Genomic DNA, 25,939 nt, shown 5'->3' on the forward strand with positions numbered 1-25,939 from the left:
TGACTTCAACTTCTGTTGCTTTCATGTGTAAGTGAAACTACCTCACCAAATCTTAAAGGTAATTGATACCACACAGTGTTCTGTGACTTTACAAGTCATATTGTGTAGTTTTGAGTGCAGCCTTTTCATGGTGATTAAGCATATCTCTGGTGGCTCAGTTAATAAAGAATCCACCTGCAATGCAGGAGACCTGGGTTCAATCCCTGTGTCGGGAAGATCCCCTGCAGAAGGGACTGGCTGCCCACTCCACTATACTTGCTTGGATAATCCCATGGACAAAGGAGCCTGGCAGGCTACATTCCATGAAAGTCACAAAGAGTCGGACATGACTGAGTGACCTTCACTTCACTCACTTCAGGCATATATTGCTTTTATAGGTATTTTTAGTACCACATAGACCTGAAATGCATGTCAATTACATTCGGTCCTCAAATGAAAAATAGTATTTTGAACTAAAGAAATAGTAATCTGTTTCCATGCTTAAATAATAAAACTCTAAAAGGCAAACTCTTCTGTTAAACTTGGCATACTTCTGTTTCTTATGTGGTAAGGGATTTTTGTAAGGACTTTCAGAGGTAATTTTGACTTTGCAAGTGTTTTGCTTTATATGCTGACTTTGGAAATTAACCTCCTCATAAAATCCAATCCCACTTTGCTATTTTGACACTTCTTTTGTCTGAAAGTATTCATTAACATTTCACGTAATTGCCCCGTTTCCAGAGCAAGTATATAATTTCCTACAGAGTGACGACTTCATAATGCATATCCAATAAAGTCCATCCTGTCTCCCAGTATTTGATGCCTTAGTGTTACCATGAGCTCCAAAGAGATTTTTCTGCCGTGGAACCTGTTGAAACTTGTTGACCATTTGCACCATTACAAGGCGACCCCTGCTAGTGGCTGTTGGTAATGTCTACTATTCCTCAGTCATTGTTCTGTGAACATCTGGCTCTTTCCTGTGCACTCCAACTGATTGTGGCCAAGTCAGCTTAGCATAAGATTTTAAGCAAAACTGATCAGAGCACTTTCATAATTTTGTTTTTACCGAGACAGTCATGTAAATATGGTTATAATATTGGAGAACAGGGAAAGCCCTGACAGTGTGCCTATGGAAAGCTCTGTTCCAGTGGAATACAAAATGAAAAGATGGGCTTATTTGAAACAAAGATATTCTATTTTTTGACTAAGGAGTGAATTACTTAGAGCTTCAATAATTTTTTTAACTTGTGCATCACCAATGCAATGGACATGAACTTGGGCAAACTTCCGGAGGTGGTGGGGGTCAGGGAGGCCCAGCATGCTTCTATCCATGGGGTCTCAGAGAGTCGAACGTGACTGGGCAGCTGAACAACAAAAACGACACATGATTTTTCCTCAGGAATTAAAAGAAGTCATGGAAACGATTTCACTTTATTATTTTTTCCACTGACATGACCTGTTATTATTTTTATGTTCAAGCAAACTACACTTTAAATGTTCTTTAAAAATTGTTATTATTAATTATGTGGATAATTCTGGTGTTCATGGAAGTAACTGATACCTATTTATAGGTATATCTGTTTTAGACTTGGAGAGAAATAGATTCCTCAGCCACTCTGTATTGACTCTTGTGTGTTGTTTTGGCAAACCCTGGAAAAAATTCAGTTCTTCCACATTGATGAATGTTTCAGCCAGTATATTTGAGATTCATAAGCTGGGTCCTGATTTCTTTGCTTCATATTTATGATGTAATACACAGCATCTCAATCTTTAGTGACAAGCAATCACAGCAGTGTTTACATTCAGGTTGCTTGATTTCTGGTATCTGTCAAATATTATAAAATGATCTTTGTTGGCTTTTAAATCAGAAGCATTGTGGCTAACTGATCTGATAGTCTGCGTTAGCTCCATAGAACTGTTCCTTTTGGTACCACTGCTTACACTTAGATTTTTCCTTTCCAAATCAAAAACAGTTTCACATTCAGCAGTTGGTTTTCTTAATACTGTGCTGATACTGTGAAGCTGATAGCAATATGGTACTTTGTCCAAGAGATTTTGTTAATTTTTTAACCAGAAACAGATAACATAAGAAGCCATAAGAATTAAGTTTTTACTTTTTATTAGAAAACATAGGATGAAAAGAAAACAGCCAGGAAGGTTTATAGATGTAGAACTCTCTAAACTGGTCCTAGAAATGTCACTGGGTAATTATAGCTACTTCTAGCTATTTTAAGTCATCTCCAAAAGGGCAATTTATGTATTTCTTTTCATATTTACATATACATCATTCTTCTTAAGTAATCACTACCTTAAAAGTAACCACAATTTTCCCTTATTCACCACCTAATGTGTGCAAGGCTGTATAGAACTTATGGAAGATATACTTGATATTCACATATCAAGTCTTGAGGCTGTTCTTTGTAAGTGGAAAAAGAGTATTGAGTTTTAGCTCTGGTGATTAATAGGGTAATAAGAATGAACCAGAAAATCAGAAGAATGTTTTCATAGCCTTAAGTAATTGGGTTTCTCCAAGAAGCAGAGCCTGAGCTAAGTCTTTGATGCAAGCAGTTGAATTGAGGAAGGGAACCCAAATGGTGGAGGGCCCTGAGAAGAGTGAAGGAAGGAGGGAAGGAGGGAGGGTGAACCCAGGGGTGTTCTTGAGTTAACTATTCCTGTGGACAGCTGGGGCTTTGTCCTGGTGGGGGTGGGATGTTTTAAGGAACCATGTAGAAAACTTTCAAAATTGTCAACAAGAGACCCCTAAGAAAGGAAAACCTTGACCCCTCCAGGCTGAAAATGAACATTGAAGGGTGTTAATTTTCTCTCCTTTATGATTCTAGGAAGCAGAGAATCCCTGGGACGAACAAGATAGACACACACAGTGGAAGAACAGACCCGCAGAATCGCAAACGGAAGCAGTTTAAATGATAACATACTATAAAGCTGAAGATTGTTGAGGCTATTCTGTCCATGAGACGTGTGAAAGTGCCAGGAAAACAGAGAACAAAGAGGAGGTCACGGAAAGAATCCTGAAGGACGAGAAGCCCCAGCAGGCGATGCGACAGTTCTGTAGCAACCACGGGCCAGGACAGGAAGAAATGCACAAACGATGACAGACGTCACGTTCAGCATCTAGGAAAACAAGTGTGGGGATTTAGCAGATCAGATTTGCTACTAGCTAGGACTAGGAGATCGTTTCTTGTTAGAAATAAATATTGATAGGACTGATTTAGCAAATGCCTGATACATAATGCTTAGTATGCCTTTCAGACCAATTTAAAATTGTCTAAATGTTCGTCATGTCTGTCTACCCCTCCACTTCAGAGCTCAAATTCACTTTCTTCGGCAGTGTTTTGACAGTTGAAAGCCTCTCGTTGGATTATTAATTTCAGCCGTATTTGATCTCTGAGGATTCAGCGTTTACTACTCTCCCATCCTCAAGTTACATGACAGTTATACTTTTATTTCTTCAGAACTTCTGCAAATGTAATAAGTGTTAAATGCCAGTGTTACTTTAAATTCTCTCCTGAGCCTTAGAGTAGGTGCATATGCATGATAGATACGATCAATGTTAACAATATTCCATATGCCATTTCCCCTCCCAGCAACTTGAAGACATTATGGAGGAGCTTGGCAGAGGAGAATCCAAGCTGATCCGTACTTGGATTGGTAACAGCTGTCAGAGTTTAACAACAGAACCTCTGCAAGCCGTGACCCTGCGGGCTTCCCTAATCTAGCTCCTCATGGCGCATGCTGCTTCCCTTCATGCGCCCTTCCTGGGGAGCCAGTGACAAATCCATCTCAAGGGAAAGGTGCATAACCTCCAGCTGTTGATTTCATCTTTAGTCACCGTGTAAGTGTTGAGGTAACTTTCTCTGTGACCTTAGCCTCAGAGCAGCCCTCCTCTCTCATCTATTGATATTCTTAAAAACCCTAATTCTATTTTTACTTCAACTTTAACAGTCTCTGCATAATAAATACCTATATGGTATTTCATCTTAAGACTTCAAAAATGTTCAAAGACTATCTGGTTCTTCTATTTTGAGATTCCGTGAAAGTCTGTTCTCCCCATGTGTGGGCTTTAGGATCTTAGCTCCTTCCTTAAACTAATGTTAGAGTGGCTGTGATGTACGAGGAATGTGTGGCCCTGGGGACTCGGAGGTGAAAGCTGGGATTGCCTGTGTCTTTAAAGGAAGCCCTTGTTTGATCTTATTTCATAATGAATCTTATTGAATAGTGATTAAAGTTGGCATGTGACTTTGGGGATCCTGGGAGGGGAACAGCAACCTCCAATTCAGCTTCCAGGGGGTAGTAAAAGACTCACCACTGGTGAGTGCTGAGTAGAAGGAGGAGAGAAAGAGGGAAGAGCTCCCCCTCCCCCCAACATACCCTGCCTTCTCCTCCAAGTGTCTCCACTGGCAGAAGGCTGAGTGGATGCGGGCAGTAATGCATGGAGGCTAGACAGTCAGCCAGGGCCACAGGATCGAGGACTTTGTGTGCCTTCTGATCCAGGCAGGAGAGTCCTGCTGAAGTCCTTCCAGAGTCTAATGTCCTCGTGAAGCAACAAGCAGATACTGACCACCTACACGTGCTAGTGTGTAGTAGGCACATGGAGTGAGTAAAGCATGATGCCTAGTGTCTTCCACACGCGTGAGTGTGTGTGAGAGAGTAAAGTAAACACCAGTGATTATGATAGCAGTAGCACAGATCAGAGGCACGCACTGCTAAGGTCTCCCTGTGGAGTTTAGGGACGTCTTTACAAAGCAAGCTGTCCTCTGAAGCTGAGCTTGTTCGTCCTGAGTGTGCTCCCACCCAGGACTGCGGTGAGTTTCAGGTGCAGCTGTGCTGTGACTGCAGGGTTATGGCTCTTTTGCTCGGCACCGTCCGCACTCGCTGCGGTTGGCAGCAGGTGACGGCAGTGATCTAGGACGCCAGATAGGCTTGCCCTGCACCTGGAGGCCAGAGAGCAGCCCTGCCCCAGGGAGGCTGCCTGGGTCTTGCCGATGGTGAAGGACGGCATGCAAAGCCTGAAACCAAAGGGGCCAGCTGCTCCATTATACTGTCTGTAACTGGGCGTCCTGATTTCTGGACTTTAAACATCTGTATTGACCCTGATCTGCATAGGGTCAAGAGTCTTGCATTACATTATTGGTTTCCTTGATCTGTCATAGGCAAGTAATCAAATACACCTTAGACTTTGCTTTCTGACTGAGACTGCATTCATCAATCCAACCTCTCACACCCGAGTTCAACCTGTATTCTTATGGACTGCTTAGTGGTCACCTGGAAGGCCTACATTTCTAAGTAAGGTAAGATTTTTTCCCCTAAGCTGTATGTACTTAAAATAGGGCATGAATGAAGCAAAAATTATTTTTCTGTTAATAAAAAGTTGTGACTGGTTATGTAGATTGATTTAGGGCAGATATCTACAGTTGCAAAAACATGTGCTTACTAAAAGGTTTTCTTGGAGGATCATGCTGAAATATTTCAAATAATTTAGCAAAAAGGATAAAACACAAAGGACAGACATCATAATGTTCTGATAAAGTCGTGAAGGAGGTATGAGAAATGTTTGTTTTGAAAAGTATTTAGGGAAATTTATGGCTGAGGGTGTATTCTTACCTCTAATTATCCCTCTAGTTATAGAGGCTTGTTAGCCAACCCAAAGATACATCTTTTCTCCCTGTGTGGGGGAAGAAAAAGAAATGTGGTTTTCTAGCAGAATCAAGTGACTTTTGAATTCTAAAATAAGAAGCTGAAGTTGGCTTCTTATTTACACTATCTCAAGGGAGTCATTAAGTAAAGCTCCTTTTTAGTACCTAAAAAAGGACTCAACAAATTAAGATTTAATTCTCATTAGGTTTATGTTGTTTGGGACTTGGGACATTAGAAAAAAAATTACTCAAAGATAATTTATGTTTTTGTGTTGCTGCTACCTGAGAAAGAAAACTAGATTTTCCACATTTCCCCCAAACTTGGAGGAAATCCTTCTGTCTAAACAGTAAACTGGTGTCATCTCCCACATTTATAAGCAAATTTTGATGAAAAGTGATAATAAATTGTGGTGGTGAAGATCATAATCTCTAGGGGCAAATAATCCTTGGCATGAATATCAGTTCTACCATTAAGCCATTGTGTATTTTTCTCTGAGCCTTAGTTTCTTAGTTGGTAAAGTGAGGCAGACAGGACCGCTGAGGTTCTCTGTGAAGAAACAAAATGTATTTAAAGTGCTTAGCAACATGCCTGGTGTGTAGAACATGTTCCATAAATATTGATCATTATTATTTCAGAATATAGATAAGACAAATAATTTCCTAATGACATTGTAATGTGATATTACAATATACTCTCATAATACTGGGAATCCTGAACTTCAAGTAAATCAGGCTCCTTGGAGGAAAGTTCTGCCCAGTTTCAATCTGTCCCCTCACCCCCCACCACCCCTTTCCTCCCTCAGCATGCTCTATCAGCTGGGCTGTGCTGGAGAAGGCACCAATTTCTGGATTTAGCTTTCTTCCAGACACTTAGACAAGACCAATGTTGTATGATTGTTTTGATCAATAACTGGGGATCCTGAGCAGCTCTTCCCTGCTGTGGTCAGTAACTAAGTATACATTGTATAGTAAGGAAATCATAGGTGTCTGTGTCAATGAGAAATTCCCAGGCACTTGTAGGAGTGGAAATTTTGTTCTAAGCTATTACTTTACAGCATCCTCTTGGAAGCTTTAAATGAATATCTGTAACTGACTTCCAATTCCAGACATGTAGCGATTTCCCCAGCAGCAGTTCAGGGGCTACCAAACTGCCCAGTCACTCCTTGATTTAGTTTAAGCCCTAGGAAGACCGGATTGCCTACTCAGGAAAATTCCAGTCTTTCTCAGACTCCTCCCAGGTGAGACTGGCCCTTGGGTGTACACACACGCCCTAGGACTCTGACCTGACTTTCCTAGGAAAGAAAACTAGGGTCCAAGTTCATTCCACTTAATTGGAGCTATAAATATACCTCATCCTAAAACTCCTGCTTTGTTTAGCTTTAGGTTCTCCTAACAACACACTCTCTTTCTCACATATGTACACTTTTCATTTGTATTCAGTTAGCTCAAATTTGGCCCAAAGCAAAGTTCCCAGTAAATATTTTAGGGTCTCTTTTACTCCATGATTTTTAAAAATGTATGTATTTGTTTCTTTTGTGATAGAGTTTACCCTTGGAGGCTTACATTTCTCTGAAATTCCTTTCCTTCAGGTCTCTGTGATAATGCCCTCTTATTGCATTCCTCTCTGTTGAAGAATCAGACGGGGCTAGCAGAGGCAGCTGTTTATCATCTCCTCAGAATTTTTCTCTGTAAAGCCTGCTAAATGTCCCTTCAGAGGGTTATGTTTAAATTTGGAGTAGTGGAGGCTTGCTCTTCCTTTGCTTTTGATCTTGGAACCTTGTATTTTATAAATTGTACATCACTCCTTATCGCTGTTTAAGAGTTCAGACTAAGAACTCCCAATCAACCAGATATTAAGATAACAACCAGAGATATGTAAAAATACGCATACAGCTTTATTGCTTTAATGCTTCCTGTTCCATATGTGTCTTTGCCATAGCCACCCAGATTCTGTCCTACATACCATCTTTGACTAACAGGGTCCTTTTTATCTAGTATAGTATAGACTAGAGGCAGTGTGGAGACCACGTTCTAAAGAGAAAAGCTTTCTCTTTCTGCCCCATTCTATCTGCCTTAGCTGAAATCACTGGACTGTCCTGTCAGTTCATTGATCTGTACAAGATCAATGTTACTGACTTCAGTAATATTTCTATCTGTTGGATAATAAAATTCATTATCATTTCAAATTAAGGAAGTAAGTATTCTCTTGAACAACACCAGTCTTATACAAAGTTCAGTACTTCGTTAAATATTCTTTCCCAGTAATATGTTTAAAAGTTTATTCATTGTTTTGGGGCTACCTTAGCGGTATTTTTCCTTTAAAACCCAGTCTGGTTAAACTGGGCCTTCCTTCTCATGCTGTCCCAGATCACCCAATCTCTACCTCAGTCTGCATTAACTATTTTTAAGAAACACATAAAATAGACTTTCTTAATTTATACATTCTTTGAATCATTTCATCTGATTATCTGATCTCTAAAGAACTTACCCCTTTTTAAAGCTGTGCTATATTTTTTAAAACCCTAAACATTTAGTGATCTTTTACCTATAATTATGTAAGCAATTTTTACTGTAATTTTTGATATAATTGCACAAATCCTTTCAAGCCGTTTTTAAGAAACACAGGCATCAAGCTAAAATATTTAGCAAAGATGTCTCATTTGTTTAAAGCATTATAAATGTAATTAACACAAAACTAAGATGCCCCTTTTTATTAGCAAAATATTGAAAATATCTGGTGCTGGCAGGTCTTGGAGTATGACAGGCACTTCCAAACCCAGCTAAGGTATATTGCAGAAACCTGTTTGAAAGCAATGTCTTCATAAATATAGAGCATGTATAACCCTGGGCTTCCCAGATGGCACAAGTGGTGAAGAATCCACCTGTCAATGCAGGAGACGCAGGAGACTCAGGTTCGATCCCAGGAGAAGAAAGTGGCAACCCACTCCAGTGTTCTTGCCTGGAAAATTCCATCGACAGGAGAGCCTGGTGGACTACAGTCACGGGGTTGCAGAGAGTTGGAGACAGCTGAGCACGCACGTGTTGATAAACAATCCGAGAGTCAGCTTCAAATTCATAACTTGCTGCTGCTAAGTCGCTTCAGTCGTGTCCGACTCTATGCAATCCCATAGACGGCAGCCCACCAGGCTCCCCCGTTCCCCGGGATTCTCCAGGCAAGAACACTGGAGTGGGTTGCCATTTCCTTCTCCAATGCATGAAAGTGAAAAGTGAGAGTGAAGTCGCTCAGTCATGTCCGACTCTTCGCGACCCCATGGACTGCAGCCCACTGGGCTCCTCCATCCATGGGATTTTCCAGGCAAGAGTACTGGAGTGGGGTGCCATTGCCTTCTCCACATAACATGCTAAGACATTGTAAAAAGCATCCTATACCTAGTCAGTTACAGGAAAGAGCATCTCCTAGGCGGTATATTGAAATAGAGTCCTAAGAGCTAAGGCGCTGTTGGTTATTAACTTTTTCCCTCTAAAATACATTTATTTGCCTGTGGAAACTTTAGACAATAAAAATATGAGTATTTCTTATTCCCAGTACTCTTACCCTTTTTGATTATAAGGCAAAAAAGCCTTTGGCAACTTCTGAAACTATTTGGTAATTGTTGGTAAGGCAGGGTCAGGGCTCATTTCTGAATTCCAAGGCTTTAATAACAGTTAAAACTTATTTATGCACTATATGTTAGACATTGTTCTGAATACTTTTATACACATTCATTTGCTTAATCCTCCAAACCATCTAAGAGATTTTCTCCATTTTTGTCCAATGCCACAGAGTCAAGTATCAGAGCCAGGATTTGTGTCCCAGCAATCTGATTCCTTATGTAAAGGGTGTTAGTTGCTCAGGCGTGCTCGACTCTGTGACCACATGGACTGTGCCCTGCCAGGCTCCTCTGTCCATGGAATTCTCCAGGCAAGAATGCTGGAGTGGGTTGCCATTCCCTTCTCCAGGGGATCTTCCTGACCCAGGGATTGAACTCTGGTCTCCTGCATTGCAGGCAGATTCTTTACCATCTGAACCATCAGAGGCCTTCTTAAACTAAGCCATCTTTTTTGGTCTTTCTCAATAAGATAAATTATGTTGTGCTTATATTCCTTCTGCTCAGGTATTATCAGACGTAGGTGACTGGTCTTATTGTGACAAACTGGTCTATCCTATGATCAGTTGCTGTAGTTGTTTCTAGTTTTTACCTGTATAGTATGTATTTAATATTTATTCATAAGCAAGGGTATATTCAAAATACTTATAAACCCTTGAGGCAGGGACATGAGCCAGTCAGTGGGGACACCACCCAATCAGAATGCATAAAGCATTAAGTAATCGGTAGGGTGGTATGGATATAAATGGGATAGGTATCAATCTACTCCATAACCAACTCACCATCCAGGCAGGTCTGGGTACGTCAGGAAAGCAAGCAGCTAAGTTTATCACTGACAATGTACATTATGTTTGAAGATTGCATGTGAGAGTAACTTTGGAATTTGATGAAGACTCCGTAATTATAACTGCAAAGCAAATCTTTCTGTATCTTGTGTTGTTTCACCCAGGAATTGGAGACTTTAGTTCTCTTTGGGCCTTCAGTTCACTTTTAGATATTCTTTGTTTTGTTACCTTTAAAGCACCATCTTTAATAGGAATATACCGGCAAAACTGTTTTAACTGTTAAATACATGCTCATCAGTAGAGCACGTCCTTCCTCCAGTACAAACTCCATATGTGGGTGGACACTTGGTGCTTCAAGGCCAAACTTGCCTGTTACTCCAGGGGATTGGAATTCACTCTTTCTCCCAGATCTCATCTCTTGGATCTATTTGTCCTCTCCATTGTATAATCATAAGGGATTTGATTTAGGTCATACCTGAATGGTCTAGCTATTTTCCCTACATTCTTCACTTTCTTCCTTAATTATGCAATACGGAGCTCATGATATGAGCCACAGTCAGCTCCCAGTCTTGTTTATTCTGACTGTATCAAGAGCTTTTCCATTTTAAGTTGCAAAGAACATAATGAGTCTGATTTCAGTATTGACCATCTGGTGATGCTCATGTGTAAAGACCTCTCTTGTGTTGTTGGGAAAGGGTGTTGGCTGTGACCAGTGCGTTCTCTTGTCAAAACTCTGTTAGTCTTTGCCCTGCTTCATTTTGCACGTCAAGGCCAAACTTGCCTGTTACTCCAGGTATCTCTTGATTTCCTACTTTTGCATTCCAATCCCGTGTGTTGAAAAGGGCATTCTATTTTAGTGTTAGTTCTGGAAGGTCTTGTAGGTCTTCACAGAACCAGAGCTGCTTTAGCATTAGTGATTGGGGCACAGACTTGGATTACTGGGATATTGAATGTTTTGTCTTGGAAACAGACTGAGATCATTCTGCCATTTTTGAAAGAGCACCCAAGTACTGCATTTCGGACTCTTTTATTGACTGTGAGGGCTACTCAATTTCCTCTAAGGGATTCTTGCCCACAGTAGTAGATACAACAATCTTCTGAATTAAATTTGCCCATTCTTGTCCATTTTAATTTCACTGATTCCTAAGATAATCAACGTTCACTCTTGCCATCTCCTGCTTGACCATGTTCAATTTACCTTGATTCATGGACCTAACATTCCAGGTTCCTATGCAATATTGTTCTTTAACATATTGGACTGTACTTTCTTTACAACTGAGTGTTGTTTCCACGTTGGCCTGGCCTCTTCATTCTTTCTGGAGCTATTTGTCTGCTCTCCCCCAGTAGCATATGCATATTGGACACCTGCCAACCTGGGGGACTCATCTTCTGGTGTCGTATCTTTTTTTGCCTCTTCATACTGTTCATGGGGTTCTGAAGGCAAGAATGCTGAAGTGGTCTGCCATTCCCCTCTCCAGTGGACCACGTTTGGTCAGAACTCCCCACCATGACCTGTCCGTCTTCAGTGGCTCATAGTTTCTTTGAGTTGCACAAGGCTGTGATCCATGTGATCATTTTGGTTCACTTTCTGTGACTCTCGTTTCTGTCCTAGAGGCTGTAGGATTATATTTCTTGCTTTTTCTATCTGCCCTCTGGTAGATGAGGCTAAGAGGCTTGTGCAAGATTCCCGATGGGAGGGACTGGCTGTGGGGAAGTAGGTCTTGCTCTGGTGGGCAGCGCCAGGCTCAATACACCTTTAATTCAAATTCTGCTGATGAGTGGGACTGTGCTCCCTCCCTCTTAGTTGTTTGGCCTGAGGCGACTCAGTCCAGGAGTCAATAGACTGTTTGGCAGTGAGAATGTTAACAGCCTCAGTAGGGAGGCCTGAGGTCCCCAAGGCGGGGGAGGAAATAAAACTGCAAATGGAGAACTTTTTTTTTTTTCTCTTCTAATCCTGTGTTGTTATGGAGACACCTGGCTCCACCTGAGCTTAGCTTTATCTCGGACCTTGAGCTAACCATTGCATTTTTCTCATGGAAATATCTTTCTTAAGCTATGTTAGTGAACTGTGTATTTGCTTGGAAATTTGCCTTTCTTCAAGATTCATGTCAATTGTTCATGGCCCTGGATGACCCACCTTGTGCCAATGTTATCAGAATGCATGCTGTGGGCGAGGGGCCTGGTGCCACTGTCTCAGTCTTGTTTCCTTTCTCTAACTAGCCGCTTGCTAAAAGGTATATAACCCCTTGCTAAAAACTAGCAAGGGGGCACTCTTTCTGCCCCCTTCTGATGTCTATGTCAGAAGCTTTCTCTGTCTCTTTTATACTTTAATAAAACTTTATTACACAAGAAGCTCTGAGCGATCACGCCTTGTCCCTGGCCCAGGATTGAATTCTTCTCCAAAAGCCAAGAATCCCAGCGTCATTTATGGCTCGTAGCAGCAACCTTTCATCTTGGTGGCTCATCCAGGATTCTTCAGGACAAGGTAAACATGCTCAGAGCTTTAGTTCTTTGTTCTCCTAGTAAACATGTTTTCTGCTTTACTTTACTCAATCTGCAGTGTGCCTGTGTGTGCAATCGATTGAAAGAGATGCACAAGCAAGTGCAAAGCGAGAGCTGTGTCCTCATCTGCGGTTCCACGGTGCCCTCATATGGCTTATGGCAGAAACCCTGTTGGGGATGATACCGACCTGCTAATGCCAAGAGGCACCGTATATCTCCTCCAGGGGAGCGGCCAGAGATGGACGAAGCCTGCCAACGGAACTCTCCTTTCTCAGTGAAACTTCCCGGTCTCTTTGACCATTTCATAACTGCCTGGGAATTGAAACTCCTGACCTAATCTGTCAGGTCACAGACTTTCAAGGGGCTTGTGATCCATGCTGTTACTGTGTACTGTTACTTAGACCCCAAGTACGGAAGTGCCTGGCCTTGCTAGGAGCTGGAAGTTACAGGAGCACATCCAGCAGTGAGGCGGAGCTCCAGTTCCAGGCTAGAGGTCACTCTCCTGGCTGCCTGCCTCAGGGGCCAGCGACCTGAAAGGAAGTCTTTGTCGTGGCTGTGCCTCTGATCTATGTAGACAGAGGCATTGCTGGTGACTATGAGGTTTTTGAGGACACAGATCGGGGATTCCAGGATCTGGTCGGATTGGAAGTGCAGTGGGCGTCTTCCTTTGGCAATGCCAGCTCTTAGTGGACCGGAGGAGGCTCTCTGGTGGCGTTTGTCTCAACTCCGTAGGTATTCTTCCTGTGGAATCTGTGGAAATGAACTGGAAGGATTGGCCCTAATAGCTGGAGGAACAAAAATCACTTTTTCCTCTCTGGCCAGCCCTCCAGAAGGATTTATGCCACCATGCACCTCCTAAGACTGCTGCCGCTCTTGTCCCTGACCCCGTGGCTGGCCTCTGCTGACCCTTGCCTCTGCAGGAATCCCCCCAAACACTTAAGGCAGACCTGACTCAGTCTCTTGTGGGGTCACCGCTCCTTTCCCCTGGGTCCTGGTGCACACAAAGTTTTGTTTGTGCCCTCCAAGAGTCTCTGCTTCCCCAACTCCTATGAAAGTTCTATAATCAAATCCCGCTGTCCTTCAAAGTTAGATTCCCTGGGGATTCCCAGTCCCTTAGCTGGATCCCCAGGTCAGGAAGTCTGATGTGGGGCCTAGAGCCTCTGCAACAGCGTTAGAACTTCTTTAGTATTATTGTTTTCCAGTTGTGGGTCACCCACCTGACGGGTGTGAAATTTTATTTTCATGCAGTTGTTCCCCTCCTGCCATCTCTTTGTGGCTTCTGCTTTGTGCTTAGACATGGGTTGTCTCTTTTTTGGTAGGTTCCACCATCTTCCTGTCGATGGTTGTTCAGCAGCTAGTTGAAATTTTGGTGTTCTCACAGGAGAAGATGAGGGCAAGTCCTTTTACTCCACCATCTTGATTTGAGGTTAATAGCAAGTGTTTTATACATAGGCCTTGCCATTGGTTATGAATTTGTAATAAATTATTTAATTCCTTGCCCCACAGTGTACTCATCTTAAAATGGTCACATTAGTATGTACTTTATAGAGCTGTTGCTAGAATCAAGTAAAGGAATGTTTATAACATGTGTAGCAAATTTCCTGTGACATCACCAAGAGTTACTGAAAGTGAAGCTAAAGTGAAAGCTGCTCAGTTGCGTCTGACTCTGTGACCCTGTGGACTATACAGTCCATGGAACTCTCCAGGGTGGGATACTGGAGTGGGTAGCCTTTTCTTCTCCAGGGGATCGTCCCAACCCAGGGATCAAACCCAGGTCTCCTGCATAACAGGTGGATTCTTTACCAGCTGAGTCACAAGGGAAGCCCAAGAATACTGGAGTGGGTAGCCTATCCCTTCTCCAGGGGACCTTCCCGATTCAGGAATTGAACTGGGGTCTCCTGCATTGCAAGTGGATTCTTTACCAACTGAGCTATCAAGGAAGCCCAAGAGTTACTGAGTGACTTCTATTAAATACAAAGTGGATTACAGCAGAGCTTCTCATGTAAGCGGGTGAAGGAGGCCTTTCTTTTTGCTTAAACTGTCTTTGTGGGCAGCAAAACAACAACAACAAACCACTGTGAGCTTTGTAAGATCAATTTTTTGTAGTTGACTTTATTTACTTTATACATCTGAGTTTGAGTGTTCACCTGGAAGGCAAGAACATCCAGAAACCATATCTCTCCAAAGAAGTGTAGCTGTAATGGTCACCCCTGGACATGCCCAAAAGACGATTGGCTTCTTAGCCTCTTGACGATGCACACAGCATGGAATGGAAGGAGAGCAGGCCTTGGAATGGGACTCAGATCCACTGCTTGAACATCTTTGTGACTTTGAGCAGTTTGCTTACTCTGTCAACTTCCACATTCTCACTTTAAATGGAGAGCAAATAGGGACTTAAATGGCAACTGTTACAGTTCATGACTAATTATCCAGCCTTTTAGCATCTTTTCAAAGATTTATTTCCATCAAAAATGTCTCTTTAACTCCTCATCTTTTTAAGGTTCTATATAGATATCCTTATTGAAATTTCTTCTTTTCTTTGGTTTATACTCCATTACCTTGATAGAGAAGTCAATAAAGCAGAAGTAGATGTTTTTCTGGAACTCTCGCTTTTCTGATGATCCAATGGATGTTGGCACTGAGGAAGGCTTTCTTATGTCTCCTTGCTATTCTTTGGAACTCTGCATTAAAATGGGTATATCTTTCCTTTTCTCCTTTGATTTTCGCTTCTCTTCTTTTCATATCTGTTTGTAAGGCCTCCTCAGACAGCCATTTTGCCTTTTTGCATTTCTTTTTCTTGGGGATGGTCTTGATCCCTGCCTCCTGTACGATGTCATCAACCTCCGCGCATAGTTCTCCAGGCACTCATTCTGTCAGATCTAATCCCTTGAATCTATTTGTCACTTCTACAGTATAATTGTTAGGGATTTGATTTAGGTCATACCTGAGTGGTCTGGTGGTTTTCCCTGCTTTCTTCAGTTTAAGTCTGAATTTGGCAAAAAGGAGGTCATGGTCTGAGCCACAGTCAGCTCCTGGTCTTGTTTTTGCTGACAGTGTAGAGCTTCACCATCTTTGGCTGCAAAGAATATAATCAATCTGACTTCGATATTAACCATCTGGTGATATCCATGTGTAGAGTCTTATCTTCTGTTGTTAGAAGAGGGTGTTTTCTCTTTTCGTGGGTCTAAAATAACACCTTAGATCTATGAAAGATACAGCAAATACTATACCCAACCATATATGTCCCATCCAGCTTACTATAGTTCATTCTTCCTAGGGACCCTCCTGTGTAGGAGCAAGAGTCACTTCAGAAGAAATTTTGATTTTCATAGTGAAATCCAGAGAAAGGTATAGGAGTGTACCTATGGAAAGACAGATTTGGAAAGACCATTGTTGTATAATGGAGGTTGCCAGGTTTATCTGTAGATTTCAATGTGAGAGAAGGTGGAAAAAGAGTCACCCTTTCTTAAGAAAAAAAAGAGAAGAAAAGGAAATGGAACCTTTGGGGATGAATCGGGTTTCAGTTGAGGCTGGGAAACAGCAGTAATCTCAGCTGGTTATGGCAGGTAAAAGGCAGTTTAGTGTAGAATAATGTTTTCAGAGGGCACACAGGAGAGGTTTGAGAGGGGCAGGTGAAATAGGAGGCTGGGACAGGGGTGAAGCAACAGAGAACCTGGGAAAGGGAATATGTGAGAAGATGAGTGTCTTGTTCAGAGGGAAATGCCAACTTTTGCAGAAATGTTAAGATGAAAAAGAATAACTCAGGAATTTCAAGGATAACCTACCAGGGGGGTTCAGTACATTCATTTGTGTCTTCGGGAATATTCTACTACAGTCAGCTGCTTAGCTAAAGATTTAGGTGCGAATGACTTAATTAAGATGGTACTCCCAGGAGAAACCAGTTAGGGAGTTGGGTGGCCAGCCTGCTAGGTGGGATGAGAACATAACCCAGGTGAGCCTAGGACATGCAAAAAGTAGTTGCCTTGGGCTTTTGGGAAATTTCTAAACAAGAGGTGCTGGCTGAAAATACTATTTTCACTGGAATTTGAAAGTGTGCGGAAGTCAAGCCCAGGAGACTCTCGCAGCTGTGTTATTACCACAGGAAAGCTGGACTGCATGTGGAGCAAAGCAGAGACATAGGACTCAGTGATATGATTCTTGGATGAAATTGGTCTGAGGCTTCCCTGATAGCTCAGTTGGTAAAAAATCCAACTGTAATGAAGGAGACCTTGGTTCAATTCCTGGGTTGGGAAGATCCGCTGGAGAAGGGATAGGCTACACTCCAGTATTCTTGGGCTTCCCTTGTGGCTCAGCTGGTAAAGAATCTGCCTGCAGTGTGGGAGACCTAGGTTCAATCCCTGTGTTGGGAAGATCCCCTGAAGAAGGGAAGGGCTACCCACTCCAGTATTCAGCCCTGGAGAACTCCATGGACTAAGCCACAGGACTGGAAAAGGTCAGTTTTCATTCTTCCATCCCAAAGAAAGGCAATGCCAAAGAATGTTCAAACTATCGCAAATTTGCACTCATCTCACACACTAGCAAAGTAATGTTCAAAAATCTCCAAGCCAGGCTTCAACAGTGAGCCGAGAATTTCAAGATGTTCAAGTTGTATTTAGAAAAGGCAGAGGAACCAGAGATCAAATTGCCAACATATGCTGCATCATCGAAAAAGCAAGAGAGTTCCAGAAAAACATCTGCCTTATTGACTATGCCAAAGCCTTTGACTGTGTGGATCACAACAAACTGTAGAAAATTCTTCAAGAGATGGGAGTACCAGACCACCTGACCTGCCTCCTGAGAAATCTGTATGCAGGTCAAGAAGCAACAGTTAGAACAGGACAGGGAACAATTGACTGGTTCCAAATTGGGAAAGGAGTACATCAAGGCTGTATATTGTCACCCTGCTTATTTAACTTATATGCAGAGCACATCATGAGAAATGCCGGAATGAATGAAGCACAAGCTAGACTCAAGATTGCAGGGAGAAATATCAATATCCTCAGAAGTGCAGATGACACCACCCTTATGGCAGAAAGTAAAGAAGAACTAAAGAGTCTCTTGATGAAAGTGAAAGAGGAGAGTGAAAAATCTGGCTTAAAACTCACATTCAGAAAACTAAGATGATGGCATCCAGTCCAATCACTTCATGGCAAATAGATGGGGAAACAATGGAAACAGTGACAGACTTTATCTTTTTGGGCTCCAAAATTACTGCAGATTGTGACTGCAGCCATGAAATTAAAAGATGCTTGCTCCTTGGAAGAAAAGCTATGACCAACCTAGACAACATATTAAAAAGCAGAGACATTTCTTTGCTGACAAAGGTCCCTTTGTTATGGATGTTAGAGCTGGACTATAAAGAAAGCTGAGCGCCAAAGAATTGATGCTTTTGAACTGTGGTGTTGGAGAAGAATCTTGAGAGTTCCTTGGACTGCAAGGAGATCCAACCAGTCAATCATAAGGGAAATCAATCCGTCCTGAATATTCATTGGAAGGACTGATGCTGAATCTGAAACTCCGATACTGTGGCCACCTGATGTGAAGAACTGACTCATTGGAAAAGACCCTGATGCTGGGAAAGATTGAAGGCAGGAGGAGAAGGGGATGACAGAGGATGAGATGGTTGGATGGTATCACCAGCTCAATGGACATGAGTTTGAGCAAGCTCTGGGAGTTGGTGATGGACAGGGAAACCTGGCGTGCTGCAATCCATGGGGTCGCAGAGCCGGACATGACTGAGTGACTTTCACTTTCCAAAATTTTCAGTTATGTTTCTCAGAAAATTTCTTTAGTTTTCTAAGCCAGTTCGTTCCAGAGTTTTCTTGTAATTACTGGCAACAGAATTCTAAATTCTGTTTAAGAACGGTGCCATATTTATCTAAATGTCATTTAATCTTGGGATTGAAAGTAATGAAAAATGACTAATGACATTAAATAGTCAGTCTTCTGACACAGCTGAAATATTACATAGCATTAAATGAAAAAGATTTTTCCATTCCCATTGAAAAGGAAAAAGGAAATTATACATTCACCAATATCTCGTCTAATTTGTCTTCTGGCCTTGCAATTTGTCTTTTTTAAAAATTTGACCTAGGTCTTCTAAACCAATTTTCCCCATTGAATTTAGCTTTTTATTTTATGTGCAAAACAACTCCATATCCTAAGTGTGGACGTCGGTTACGGTTCTGAGTTTAGTACATTGCTATGCTTTTAGTGTTGCATACACTGACATGGTTCTGCAGGTTCTTCATATCTCTGAAGGGCCTTTTACCATTCATTCGTCTGCTCTGTGAATCCCCAAGATGTGATAGCAGAAATTGCTGGATTCCAAGGATGCCCTTGCTTTATTTTTCTACTTTTCTTTTCTGAAGCGTCAAAGCATGTCTGTTGTTTTTAGGGGCATTTACTTTCTTCGACAACTGTCTTCTTTCAGGTACCTCCTGTTCAACTCAAAACTCTCTCCCTGTATTTTTTTAAATTTTTTTTTTTAATTGGAGCATAATGGCTTTACAATATTGTATTGGGTGGACACAGTGGGGACAGGAGTGGGTGGAACAAATTGAGAGGATAGCATTGAAACACGTGTATTACCAGATGTAAAAAGACAGACAGCCGGTAGAAATTTGCTGCGTGGCAGAGGGAACTCAAATCCAGCGTCCTCTCCGTATTTCTCTCCCACCACTTGAAGTTGGCTGTATTTCTCTCTCCACCTCCAGTTGTTTCAAGTGTCCTTGTCTCTTGCTTTCTTGCTTTCTTCCTTAGGCTGCTATGAGAAACTGCATCGCTCCTCTTTCCCTTTGGGCATTTTAAGAGTGGCCCACAAAAAGCAGGCAGCCTTGAGATCATCTTGCCTCCTCTTCTCTTTTTTCACTCATCAGCATATTTTATTTCCCATTCCCGCCTGCCTCCCTGGTCTCTTTCCCTTTTGCTTCCAGTTGTTTTTTTTTTTTTTTTTTTATTATTATTTTTTTTTATTAGTTGGAGGCTAATTACTTCACAACATTTCAGTGGGTTTTGTCATTCATTGATATGAATCAGCCATAGATTTACACGTATTCCCCATCCCGGTCCCCCCTCCCACCTCCCTCTCCACCCGATTCCTCTGGGTCTTCCCAGTGCACCAGGCCCGAGCACTTGTCTCATGCATCCCACCTGGGCTGGTGATCTGTTTCACCATAGATAGTATACATGCTGTTCTTTTGAAATATCCCACCCTCACCTTCTCCCACAGAGTTCAAAAGTCTGTTCTGTATTTCTGTGTCTCTTTTTCTTTTTGCATATAGGGTTATCGTTACCATCTTTCTAAATTCCATATATATGTGTTAGTATGTTGTAATGTTCTTTATCTTTCTGGCTTACTTCACTCTGTATAAGGGGCTCCAGTTTCATCCATCTCATTAGGACTGGTTCAAATGAATTCTTTTTAACGGCTGAGTAATATTCCATGGTGTATATGTACCACAGCTTCCTTATCCATTCATCTGCTGATGGGCATCTAGGTTGCTTCCATGTCCTGGCTATTATAAACAGTGCTGCGATGAACATTGGGGTGCACGTGTCTCTTTCAGATCTGGTTTCCTCAGTGTGTATGCCCAGAAGTGGGATTGCTGGGTCATATGGCAGTTCTATTTCCAGTTTTTGAAGAAATCTCCACACTGTTTTCCATAGTGGCTGTACTAGTTTGCATTCCCACCAACAGTGTAAGAGGGTTCCCTTTTGCTTCCAGTTGTTTTTAATCCGAGTGACTCATTTGCTGAGAGCGTCACTTGAGCTCAGTAGTCCTGGGTGTTGCTTGTGCATCATAAAAGGTAAGGCAAATTTAATCTGCATAACTGAGCCAAGGTATTTGGATAGTAGTTTCATTTTGGAAGAAAGCGGAGATGCGTGATGGGTTTAGGAAATAATGTTAGTAAGAGTTTGAGGTTTGGTTTCTGTGTTACTGTTTATGCTGCAGCTGTAGTTGTTCAGCTCCTGAGTGGGGTCCTACTCTTTGTGACCCCACGGATGTAGCATGCCAGGCTCCTCCACTATCTCCCGGAGTCCGCTCACATTCATGTCCATTGAATTGGTCATGCTTTCTAACCGTCTCATCCTTTGCCACCCCTTTCTCCTTTTATCATCAGTCGTTCCCAGTAGCAGGGTCTTTTCCAATGAGTAGGCTCTTTGCATCTGATGGCGAAAGTATTGGAGCTTCAGCCACAGTCCTTCCAGTGAATATTCAGGATTGATTTCCTTTAGGATTGACACGTTTGATTTGCTTGCAGTCCACAGGACCCTCAAGAGTCTTCTCCAGCACCACAGTTCGAAAGCATCAATTCTTCCTTTGGCGCTCAGCCTTCTTTATGGTCCAAATCTCACATCCCTACATGACTACTAAAAAAACCCTAGCTTTGTACAGACTTTTGTCAGCAAAGTGATGTCTCTGCTTTTGAATATGCTGTCTAGGTTTGTCACAGCTTTCCTTCCAAGGAGCAAGTGTCTTTTAATATTATGGCTACAGTCACTGTCTGCAGTGATTTTGGAGCCCAAGAAAATAAAATATGTCACTGCTTCCACTTTCCCCCTCTGTTTGCCGTGAAGTGATGGACCGGATGCCATGACCTTGCATGATCAGCTGCTTCAGTCATGTCCTGCTCTTTTCAACCCTGTGGACTGTAGCACGTCAGACTCCTCTGTCCACGGGGACTCTCCAGGCAACAATACTGGGTTAGGTTGCCATTTCCTTCTCCAGGGGATCTTGCTGACCCAGGGATTGAACCCATGTCTCTTATGTTTCCCACATTGGCAGGCATGTTCTTTACCGCTGAAAATGAAAGTGAAATTGCTCAGTCGTGTCCAACTCTTTGCGCCCCCATGGATTGCAGCCTAAGAGGCTCCTCTATCCATGGGATTTTCCAGGCAGGAATACTAGAGTGGGTTGCCATTTCCTTCTCCAGGAGATCTTCCCAACCCAGGGATCGAACCCGGGTCTCCCTCATTGTAGGCAGACACTTTACCGTCTGAGCCACCAGGGAAGTCTTTACCACTAGCACCTCCTAAACAGTGATTTTAGTTTATTTTAGCAATCTCAATATCTAATAGAGGATTATTTAACTTAATTTCAATATACAGTCATTAAAAGAAAAGAGAAATAGAAACAATAGAGAGGAGTAACAGCATATACATCACCAAATGGGGCCAAATGTCATCCTAACTTAAGCAGCATGCCGGAAAGTCCCGAGTAACAGCAATCTGGAATCCCAACTAAGAAAAGGTCCCAGGCAGTGTGTTCACTCCATGAATGAGACTTCAGCTTTGGGAGTTCCTGCTTATAATCTGAGACCACAAACTGATATCATCATCAGTTTCTGCACAAAAATGTAGCTCTTGTTTTACTTTAACATTTTTACAATGCTGTTTATCTTGCGAGTCATAGGATTTTGTAAGAACCCTGGCGTGATTGGTCAAGCCTCCAAGGGCTTCAGAATTCCACGGCCCACTCCCTTTCTTATCTAAAGTGCTCCCTGAATCGCTGACCTTGCAGGCAGCAGTGGAAACTGGGCAGTGGCCAGGCATGAAAGAAACAAGGTCAGAGGATTGCTCTCCTGCTTCTGAAGCCTGAGCCAAGACTTCTTCCATTTTAACTTCCCAAACAGTCGACCTCCTGATTGTTTATGCTGAAGAGCATGGGAATAATGCAAAGTAACATGAGCAGTCTTGTTAATTCTGTAGGACAAATAGCAATTCCAGATGGTCAAAAGAAACAAGATGATCAAAGAAATAAGCCATGGATTAAGCAGTGCAGAAAACCATTCCTGAGCAGTAGTAGGTGTAGTAAGTAACAAGTCCCACCATGAATAAGAAGTACGTTTTTGTACATTAACTCCTATATCCATTAAGATATCAGCTATAATAGTAACAACAGAATGTTCTATCAAGGTACAGTTATGTTTTTTTCCTTTTGTAATTGTAATACTTTGTAATTTTGTAGTTTTGTAATACTTTGGTTTCTTTGCAAAATCTTACATAGGGGTTCTAAAGAAAAGCTAATATCAGGAATGGATAAAGTAGGAAATAGCAATTGAGTCGATAACACCTGAGCTTTCATAGGGGGCGGGGTGGAATATTAAATAGGTGGTCCCCTTCCAATATAGAAGCCCAACATGTGTTAGGCATTCAGAGAAAGGGGTTCCTAAGTGATCTGTAGAGGTAGTGTTTGCATCATCAGTTATAATACGTCCTAATTGAGGGGCTGTTTTAAAAACTGTGTTGTAGGTTTTGGAGGACACAGTCCATTCACAATAGTTGATGGAGTTCTCCTGTAAGCGGGGTTCCTCAAATGTGAGAAGTTGGTCCACATAGACTGACAAGGCTAATGAGAGATCGCTATCAGTAAGTGGGTGAGACTATAAAGTAACACGTGACATTAACATATTTATACTTATCTTCAAGCTTGAGCTGTGTTTTTACCGATGCCGTTTCATCTTGGCAGACAGGTAAATTTTGTCCATAGAAAGGAAAAGTTAAGAAATGGCAGGCCTTGTTTGCTGGGCAGGTGAAGCTATCCTGAGCTCAGGTCCAGTTCAGGTTTCTCTAGCTGAAGATTCATCTATAGTTTTCTTCATATTTCTCTTTTAATGGTCGCATATCCTTGAATGTTGAGGCATGAATGACAACTCACAGTACAGTCAGGCTTCCAAGAGTAACCTATTCATGAGAATAACAGTGAGTTTGTGGTATATATTTTCATTTTTTTGGCAGGGGGGTGGTGTCCAGGGATCATCACTAATACAGTTTTATCCTTCCCCTGAGAAATCACATCAGCAGGTATGGGAATACCACTAGGCTGCTTCACTCAGACTTTAACTCTGATTGCATGTATTTCTTTTCTTTTTTTTTTTTTAAAGTAAAAGATCATCCTTTGTCCAGTTGTGTTTAAACATTGCTGCTCATTAAAGTCACATCTGGAGCTTTGGAGAAAAAAACAATATCTGGGCATTTGTATTTATCAAAAAACTCAATTCTAATGTGCATCTGGACTTTAAAAAGTTATTATAGGTTTTTCTATTGAATGTTTTAGTGATATAGAATTCTATTATTTTCTGTGGACCAGTCATGATACAATGATATTAAAACATAATAGCTACATAATCACAAACATAATAGAGGATGTTTATCAGTTTTCATGATCAATAGCCAAACAGAAAATAAAAAATAATTACAATTGCAAACCATAATGGAAACATGATTGACCTAAAATATAAAATAATTACATACAATCTGGGTGGTTAAGTAGAGAGATGTGGTAAGTGGAAGTGCGTATATGCACATTTTTCATCCACCCAGCCAATCTATGTCTTTTGGTTGGTGCATTTAATCCATTTACAGTTAAGGTAATTATTGACCTGTATGATTCTATTACCATTTTCTTAATCATTTTGGGTTTATTTTTTATAGATCTTTTCATTCTTTTCTGTTTCCTGCCTAGAGAAGTTCCTTTAGTATTTGTTGTAAAGCTGTTTAGATGGTGTTGCATTCTCTTCACTTTTGCTTGTCTCTAAAACTTTTGATTTTCTCCATGAAATCCAATTGAGAATATTGCTGGATAGAATATTCTTGGTTGTGGGTTCTACTGTTTCATCACTTTAAGTATATCATGTCATTCCCTTCTGACTTGCAGAGTTTCTGTTTAGACATCGGCTGATAATCTTACGTGAGTTCCCTTGTATGTTATTTATTGTTTTTAATATTTTATCTTTGTCTTTAATTTTTGTCATTTTCATTACTATGTATCTCAGTGTGTTCCTCCTTGGGTTTATCCTCCCTGGGACCCTTCATGCTTGCTTCCTGGACTTGGCTGACTATTTCCTTTCTCATGTTAGGGAGGTTTTCAGCTATCATCTCTTCAAATATTTTCTCAAGTCTGTTCTATCTCTTTTCTTCATCTGGGACCCCTATAATGTGAATGTTGGTGCACTTAATGTCCCAGAGGTCTCTTAAGCTGTCTTCATTTCTTCTCATTATTTTCTCTATATTTTGTTTTATGGCAATGATTTCCACCATTCTTTCTTCCAGAGCACGAATCCATTCTTCTGCCTCAGTGATTCTGCTATTGATTCCTTCCAGTGTATTGTTCCTGTCTGTTTTTATTTTTTTAGTTCTTATAGGGCTTTGGTAAGCAATTCTCACATCTTTTCCATTCTTTTTCTAAAATCCTGGATCATCTTCACTATTATTCTGAATTCTTGTTCTGGAAGGTTGCCTGTCTCCACTTCATTTAGCTGTTTTTCTAAGGTTTTATCTTGTCCCTTCATCTAGGACATAATCCTCTGCCTTTTCTTTTTGATTAACTCTGTGATGTGGTTTTCATCCTGGTGGCTGCAGGATTGTAGTTCTTCTTGCTCCTTCTGCCTCACCTTTGGTGAATGAGGCTAAGAGGCTTGTGTAAGCTTCCTGATGGGAGGGACTGGCTGTGGGTAAAATTGCATCTTGCTCTGGTGGGCGGGGCTGTGCTCAGTAGAACTTTAATCTGATTATCTGCTGATGGGTAGTGATGCCCTCTCTCACTGTTAGCTATTTGGCCTGAGGCAACCCTGCCCTGGTATCTACAGCTCTATCACAAGTTTAATGGTCATCTCCAAGGGCTCATGCAAAGAGGCATCTCCCAGGGCTGCTGCTGCCAGTACCTCTGTCCCTGTGACAAGCCAATGCCAATGCACACCTCCACAGAAGACCCTCCAACACTAGTAGGTAGGTCTGATTCAGTCTCCTGTGGGGTCACTGCTTTCCCCTGGGTCCTAGTATGCACAGGATTTAGTCTGTGACTTCCAAGAATGGAGTCTCTGTTTCCCCTAGTTGTGTGGAAGTCCTGTAATCAAATCTTGCTGGCCTTCAAAGTCAGATTCCCTGGGGATTCCTAATTCATTTGCCAGATCCTCAGGCTGGGAAGCCTGACATGCGTGGGGCTCAGAACCTTCACAACAGTGGAAGAATTTCTTTGGTATTATCGTTCTCCAGTTTGTGGGTCATCCAGCCAGCAGGCGTGGGATTTGACTTTATCTTGTTTGCACCCCTCCTACCATCTCATTGTGGCTTCTCCTTTATCTTTGGACATAGGATATCTTTTTTTGTGGGTTCCAGTGTCCTCCTGTCAATAGTTGTTCAACAGTTAGTTGTTATTTTGGTCGTCTCACTGGAGGAGATGAACACATGTCCATCTATTCTGCCATCTTGAACCAATCCCCAGTGTGTATAACTGATGTTATTTTTTTTTAATGTTGAGTTTCAAGTCAGCTTTTTAATTCTTCCTTTTCACCCTCATCAAGAGGCTCTTTAGTTCCTCTTCACTTTCTGCCATTATAGTGGCATCATCTACATTTCTGAGATTGTTGATATTTCTCCTGGAAATCTTGATTCCAGTTTCTGATTCATC

The 25,939-nt window shown here is 41.7% G+C and overlaps 1 protein-coding gene across 7 annotated transcripts in view; it reads left to right on the forward strand.

Moving 5' to 3' along the window:
• The first annotated feature begins 5,197 nt into the window (after positions 1-5,197).
• HHLA2 (HERV-H LTR-associating 2) overlaps positions 5,198-25,939 on the forward strand; it is a 107,892-nt gene continuing 87,150 nt past the window's right edge. For 5 of the 7 annotated variants that reach the window (XM_043893109.1, XM_043893117.1, XM_043893120.1 and 2 more), the window contains exon 1: positions 5,227-5,288. The gene's annotated coding sequence lies outside the window, so the exon portion shown is untranslated. Of the gene's footprint in view, positions 5,289-25,939 lie in introns of all 7 variants that reach the window. The other 2 variants (XM_043893118.1, XM_043893112.1) reach the window with 2 other exon arrangements.

This window comes from Cervus elaphus, chromosome 31 (assembly GCF_910594005.1).
Source record: "Cervus elaphus chromosome 31, mCerEla1.1, whole genome shotgun sequence".
Classification (NCBI taxonomy): Eukaryota; Metazoa; Chordata; class Mammalia; order Artiodactyla; family Cervidae; genus Cervus; species Cervus elaphus.